Source organism: Papaver somniferum, chromosome 3 (assembly GCF_003573695.1).
Source record: "Papaver somniferum cultivar HN1 chromosome 3, ASM357369v1, whole genome shotgun sequence".
Lineage (NCBI taxonomy): Eukaryota > Viridiplantae > Streptophyta > Magnoliopsida > Ranunculales > Papaveraceae > Papaver > Papaver somniferum.
Window position 1 is genome coordinate 205443246 of NC_039360.1, and position 7364 is coordinate 205450609.

Consider the following 7364-nt stretch of genomic DNA (forward strand, 5'->3'; position numbering starts at 1 on the left):
AAACAAGGGAACAACAAACACAAATTTTTTCGAACCATTTATGTAACCTTGTAGAGGTTTTGGGAAATGTGAAATGCCATTTCGGGTTCGAATAATATGATAGACGGCTCCGGAAGAGCGTGTATCATTTTGGAGGTATAACAGTCATCTTTATTAACGCCTTATAATATTCCGGATTCCTGAAGAATCTGTTGAGTTTTTGAGAATATTTGGCGTTACCACCTTGAAACAACAAACGAGCATTTTTATGGAGTATTTTGTTACTTCATTTGTTTTTGTGCCAGAAGCACATCGTAAAGAAACGTAAGGCTTTCTTTTATGGGGTGTGCCATAGGAGAATTCGAACAGTCGAATTCCACATTGTCATTAGCCAGAAGTTTAATGACCCTTGAATTATTCATGCTCAGGCATGATCAGTATGGACACAAAAGTTCTACCAAGATGAGTAGACGATTCAAAATGCTCATGGACATCCTTTACAGAACCTGAAGCTTCCATTAGATAAGGATGTAAATTGTGTTATTGGTCCCTGAGACAATTAATTGTTAAATTGCATTATCATTAACATTATGGTAACCCATTACTGAATCACCAACATTAACTCCTAGAAAGGATTCAAGGTGGAAATTGCAGGACTTATTCACCCTGCAATATGGACAATTATTTCAATACTTTAATGTATTGATAGACACATCTACTAGATGGTCTCTTGTTATATTAACACGTAATGTTAGATTTTTCCGAACTGTTTGTGCAAATCTTGTGGTTGCGTATCCATTTTTGGACTTTCCACTTAAGTCCATTTATCTTGGTGGTAAATTGATAGGCTTTGATGCTTTGCTTTCAGTTGGTGTTGTATTGAGCATATACTTAGCACACGTGCGCACTCAACATGGTCTAGTTGAGTTCTTTGTTTAAGCATTTTTAGTTTATTGCTCGACCAACTATTTACCATCAATTACATCTTGGGAAGCAACCTTACAACTTACGTATTTGTTCCATAACGTCACTTATCTATATATGTTGGTTTTGATTCATAAGACATTTAAAACCATGTGTTGGTAATGTCTTATTGAAGATGAGACTGTATTCCCGCCGTTAGGGGGAGGAAGTAAACCGTTATAAGGAACGGCGTGAAATATCTCATCTCTTGTCGAGCCTGCATCTTTTTTTGGGATACCTATTGTGTAGTTAAATTAAAACCCAAAATCTATCATGAGTAGAATTGCCTTTGAAAATCAGGCAATTATGGAACCGGAAGTTTCCAGAAATGAGATAGTAATGTTTCCGCCATGATCAGGAAAACTAAAATGCCACCAGCCACCAGAAGTTTGGCAAGAGTAGGGTTGATAAACTTTAAAGTTCTCCCACTTTAGTCAGGGGGAGAAACGCCACCATAAAAGGATGGTGCAAATTATGATAACCTAAAAGGTTTTCCCGCCTTAACCAGGGGGAGAAACACTACCACCTGAAGATGGCACGAATTATGTCGACAAATTTAAGGACTTTTCCCTTGAAGTCATAGAGATGACAGACACCACCTAAAGGTTGTAGTAAGCAATGTCGACAATTCAACAGGTTATCTGATTAAGTAATTATCCTGATCAAACAAAGTTTGGCTGCCGCTATATATTGGCGTGAAACTATCTCAGTTTGTTTTATCACACCAAGATATTGGATATAATTGAGGTGTTGCATATTACTCATGATTAAAACAAATAACTGCAGTAGCTCTGGGGAAAATATTGCTCGTCACTTGCTTGAGGATGCAGACACAGGAAGTTGTCTCAGCAGGTTAAATCATGCATCTCGCAGTGACAAAGTCGTGTGTTAAAACACGCTTGAGGCCTGAATAATTGCCTCATATATGCCTCTTAAAAGAAATTCCAATCACTTTTCTAATATGTAGTGTTCTTGAAGAGAGACACAGATAGTGCTCGTGGAGACTATCAAAATATGATCCACATTCTCTAAGTTTGAAACTCCTTATTGAAGATGAGGATATGATAAAGCCCCTGAAGTGGCGCTGGTACCAGTTTGTAAAATTTTCTTGAATGTGCATGCACCAGAGAATGTGCTAAATCATATATGATTGTCGATTACTGTTTACCATAATGGTTGTGTACCCCTCTGCAGAGAAACATCGACATTGTGATTGGTAGGCATATGACATGTTACCTCAAACTAAGGTAGAAGATGGAATCTCTCGAAAAAGCGCAAAAGTTCGGATCCGACTCACACTGTAAAATTGTGAGGCCTGAAAATTACAGGTTGGTATTTGAGATTAAGCGCAGAGAGAATAATATTATCGTTTTAAGTGTGATTGAGGGTTTCCTGCTGAATCCCAGGATTGGTTCTATGGTATTCTCCTAATATTGATGCACTTTAGAGTGGTAGTCTCTGGAAGACTCTAATTGCATCTAGCTACGACTTATGATTGGTGATGGTATTTGAATCCCTGAAGGATTCTAGTTTTAACTCTGGCAGCCTCCTGACCTTGTGAATTATGTCAGGCTTGAAATTTTAGTCATAATCACCATTTTGAAGAGGAGAAATTTATGAACAACCCTTTGTGTATTTTATGTTCTTGGTATAAGGTTAAAATCCGTATGAAATGATGATATCATTTTTGGCTTCTGAAAGAACCCTTAGTAGCGCTAAAATCCATGCTTGAACTAGATTTTTGAGATCTCGCTAAAATCGAAATATTTGCTCGACCTGAAGTTCGAGGACATGCTAGCATAATAAAACTTTCCTGTATATACCAGAGTATCTAGTTTTGATGCTCGTAATACTTATCGTGCTTCTAAATTAGCACCATTACTGGGAAGTGATCGATCTATCTGATACGCACGTTGAATTTATGGTCCAGAAGTACCATACATGGATATAATGCATGCATTATCTTGTGTTTTCTAACTTTTGTTTTGCAGGTTATACTTTTAGATGATGAAATTGATTCTACAGTATTTATGAGTTTACAAAAGACCTTTCATTGTTATGCCTGAAGTTAAAGCGGGAAATAAATTGGTACGCAATGGACTGAGGATTTAAATGCGAGGTGAACAATGGCGATTGTGTACCCGGCGCAAGACCTGCAGTCAGTCCTCCATAAACTGCAAATGGTAAATCGGTTTTCCGAAGACTATATAATGTTTGCACCACCAACCGCTTTAAGAAGTCATGCTTCAGGGGGAGTAAACTCGTAGAATCTTTGGATGGAATAAAATGCGCTGTACTCTTTTTCCTTCCCTAAGGTTTTGTCCCGTTGGGTTTTCCTTGTCAAGGTTTTAACGAGGCAGCATATGCGTATTCAGCACCATTATCAGGCGACGTCCGTTGTACTCTTTTCCTCTAGTATGATTTTTCCCACGTGGTTTTCAGACGAGGTTTTTAACGAGGCAACATTAGCATCGACGTCAACATCATTATGAACTTTAGGCGTTCAGGTTTTATCCCAAGTGGTTTTCCTGACGCAGACGTGTAGGTTTTGTCCCAAGTGGTTTTCCTAACGCAATTTGTCGGAGGAAGTATTTCCTGGCACTCAGGTTTTTTGTCCCAAGTGATTTTTCCTGATGCAATTTTGACGGAAGACATGGCGATGACCAATCTCACTCCAAGCTCAGGTTTTTTCTAAATGGTTTTGCTCACACGATTTCGGCGACGGGAGAAAATATGTGACTACCATCATCACTTTGAAGCTACCAATACTGAAACAAGTTTTGGCTACTGAATTTTTATGGCAAGATTTTGATGAAATGACAATTCAAAACGGTGGTCATCCAAGGGGGAGTGTTATATAATGTGGGTCCCAAGGAGTTTTAGATGGATGACCACCATTGGGTCTGAGGTTCATTTCTATCCGTAATGGCATCGTGTATATGCATGCCACTGAGTCTCTATTATTTGACAGATGTATATACACGTGTTTTTGTGCTGTATGGGACTGTCCTCTTTGGATCACTATAAATACAGCTTTCCGATGTAACTACAAAGTATAAGAAGAAAGCAGCTTCCACTTTCGTTACATATCAATTAGTAGTTATACTTTCGTGTGTATATTTTCAACCATGTAATCTTGGTCCACTGCTGATTATCTAACAGTGGTAATAATTAATTAGTAGCCAAACTAAACCAAACTAAATGAGGTATTAACTAAAGATTAGAGGCGATGACTCACAATAGTTTTTAGTAGACGGTGGCAATTTTGTTATAGATTTTTTTGTCTTCCTGTTGTGTCGCGTTCAGAGCTTCTTAAAGTGAATTGAAATATTATATCGCACGGGAAATTGTCTTGCAAGATACATTTTTTTTTCTTTTTACCGTTTTGTAAATTTTCTTAAGAAGGGCTATGGGTATAAAAATTTTCTAATAATTCAACAATTTTCATGTTAACCAAATTAAAACTAACTAATGGAGTATCGTTAGTATTTTCTAGGCGTATATAAAAGAATACCCTTAAATTCGGGGTGGACGAAGAAAGCGGAAAATGTTAAGGCGTTTTTAAGCAATTGCCTGGAGAAAAGCTAGAGATCGGCTTCAAACAGTTGGTATGTGCCAAACGGAAGGTTTAGATAAAAAAATAATTATTAGAGTCAAAGGTGGAGGCAGGAATTTAGAATAAAGGTGCAAGAAAAATACACAGAAAAAAAATATTTCATGGCACATCAAAGATTGTGTAGTGTGTATACTAGTAATTTGATAGTAATGGCAGGATCATTCCTATACACCTTAATTCCCTACACTAGATCTAAACTAGTAAGTTTATCAATATAAGCAGAAAAAGATTTATGACAGAGAATATAAAGGAAGGGGATAAAGGATCTCCTTGCCTAAAGACTGTTTTAGGTTTTATCGTACCAGTTAGGACAACATATTGAGTGAAATATAATAAGAGACAGTGGCCAGATATTGGATCATGGGGGATCATGTGTTCACATGGACCCATCATCTTGAGGACTTTCTCAAAAAACAAAAATATTCAAGCTTATCATAAGCTTTGGACATGCCAAGTTTGATAGCAGCTAAACCTTCTTTACCATGATAATTTTTTTTGATAATGGTTCACTATAAAAACCACCTCATTAGCAAAGGAGGATACTATCTGCAATGCTTCTGTTAGGCATAAAGACACTCTGATTTTGAGAAATCAACCCATCCATGAGAGGTTTAAGTCGATTAACAAGAGTTTTAGAAATAATTTTATAGGCAAAGTTACATAAACCTATGGGTTATACTGAGATCATTACACGAAATCAGGGAATTTGTAACGCCCGATTTTGTAACAGTTTTTTTTTTAAGTAACGTCGAATCGACGGTGGTAACTTTGTAACGCTGAATAATCGTTGCAATAATTGGTACCTATTACAGAGTTTCAGAAGGGTTATGGGTAATTACCTTCCTATCTTCAATTTAAATTGCCAAGTTACATTGTTACCCTCCGTTACTACTATTAGCGCCTCTATTACTACTATCAGCTCCCAATTTCATCTCACACACAAGGGCTACCCAGCTTCCCAACGATTCTGTCTTTTTTCTCCATAATTTTTTCCCATTATAACTCTTCATTTTAATTACCGAAAACCAGAAAACAAAATTAAAATCCGAAAACAAAATTAAAATCATCTGAAATTAGTTTTTCATTTAATATGTCTGAAAGTTGGGAGGTAGATAAACAACTTAATGTTTTGATAGAAAAACGGTTGAGACATTACTACATCATATCTTTCACCTCCATTTATTTCACATCTCACCGGCTTCTTGGTATATCCCTGCAGCCTCCATCGATTTCACCAGAAAATTCATCAGATTCAATTTGAGATTCAGTTGCAGGAAGCTTCATCAACAAAATTGATTCAACCGGTTCTTCCATGACTCGTCGATTTCATTAAATATTTGAGCTTGATCGAGTTATCACAGAAGGATTGAGTTTGATTAAGAATTCTGAATCTATCGATTCTCCTGGGTTATCTTCAGCTAATTATTAAGGTATTTCTTTTATTGTTTTCTTAATCGACAGTTTTTCAAAATCTGGGGTTTATTAATTTTAGAAATTGATGTTGTTGTGAATTGTATTATATTGTGGTGTGTTGATAAATCTGCGACATTTTTAGGTTTAGTTGATAAATTTAGGTTACTAAGACATAGTACTTTACTTGTTTGTAGGATGTCAAATTTTGTGGATACATCTTAGATGCGTATAACAGACATTTATAGTCCAGAATACAGAGAAGGGGTTAGAAAATTCATTGATTTTGAAATGGCAAATGGTACTTGTGCAAAAACATGTGCTTTCCCTTGTAGGAAGTGTGAAAATAGACACCGACTTGGATTCTCGATTGTTAGGACCCATCTGTATGAGCATGGTGTTGACAAGACATACACCACCTGGAGCTTACATGGTGAAAGAAAGGATGGTGTTTCAACAAGTCGTTCTAAGGGGAAGGCCGTAATCGAAGAAACGCCTGATAAGCAATCATATTGTTTGAATTTGAATGATTTTATTGACTCTTCCTTTGGTATTCATCATGACCATGATGAAACACAAATTGGAGAATCACACTTAGAAGATCCAGATGTCGAGAAATGTTATAATATGTACAAATCGTTAGCGACAGAGAAGTTATACCCTTCATGTGAAGACAATCTCACAATCCTATCTGCTATGGTAGAACTGCACAATGTGAAGAAAACTTATAAAATTTCGGGTAACTGTGTCAACAGTTTGTTGGATTTGTTAAGAGAGTGGCTTCTGAAACCTAACAAGTTGCCCAAAAATTATGATGCTATTAGGTAAATGCTTAAGGATCTGGGGATGAAAGTGAAGGCTATTCATGCTTGTGAGAATCGTTGTATTCTGTATTACGATGAGAATGAGGATTTAATAGAGTGTCCGGTATGAAAAACTATGAGGTTTAAGTTGAAAGCTACCAAAGATGGTCCTGTGGTGACAAATGAACCTTGCAAAGTGCTAAGATACTTTACTGTAGACGAAAAAATAAAGGAAATGTATTCTCTACCTTGGATATTAGACACAATGCTGTGGCACGATCGAGCGCAAGTTTCATCTGAATATATGCGTCATCCAATCGATTCATCTCAGTGGGAACAAATGAAAATGAAGTTTCCGTTGTTTGCCGCGGAAGGAAGAAATGTTTGGCTTGGAATATCAACAGATGGGTTTAATCCTCATGGTGTACAGACTTTGAGTTGGAATTGTTGGCCTGTGATCCTTGTGGTTTATAATCTTCCGACTTCTATGTGTATGAAGTCTTAATTCCAAATGATGAATCTGTTGATACCTGGGCATAAGTCACCTGGTCAAGACATTGATGTTTTTTTGCGGACGCTGGTCAACACGCTAA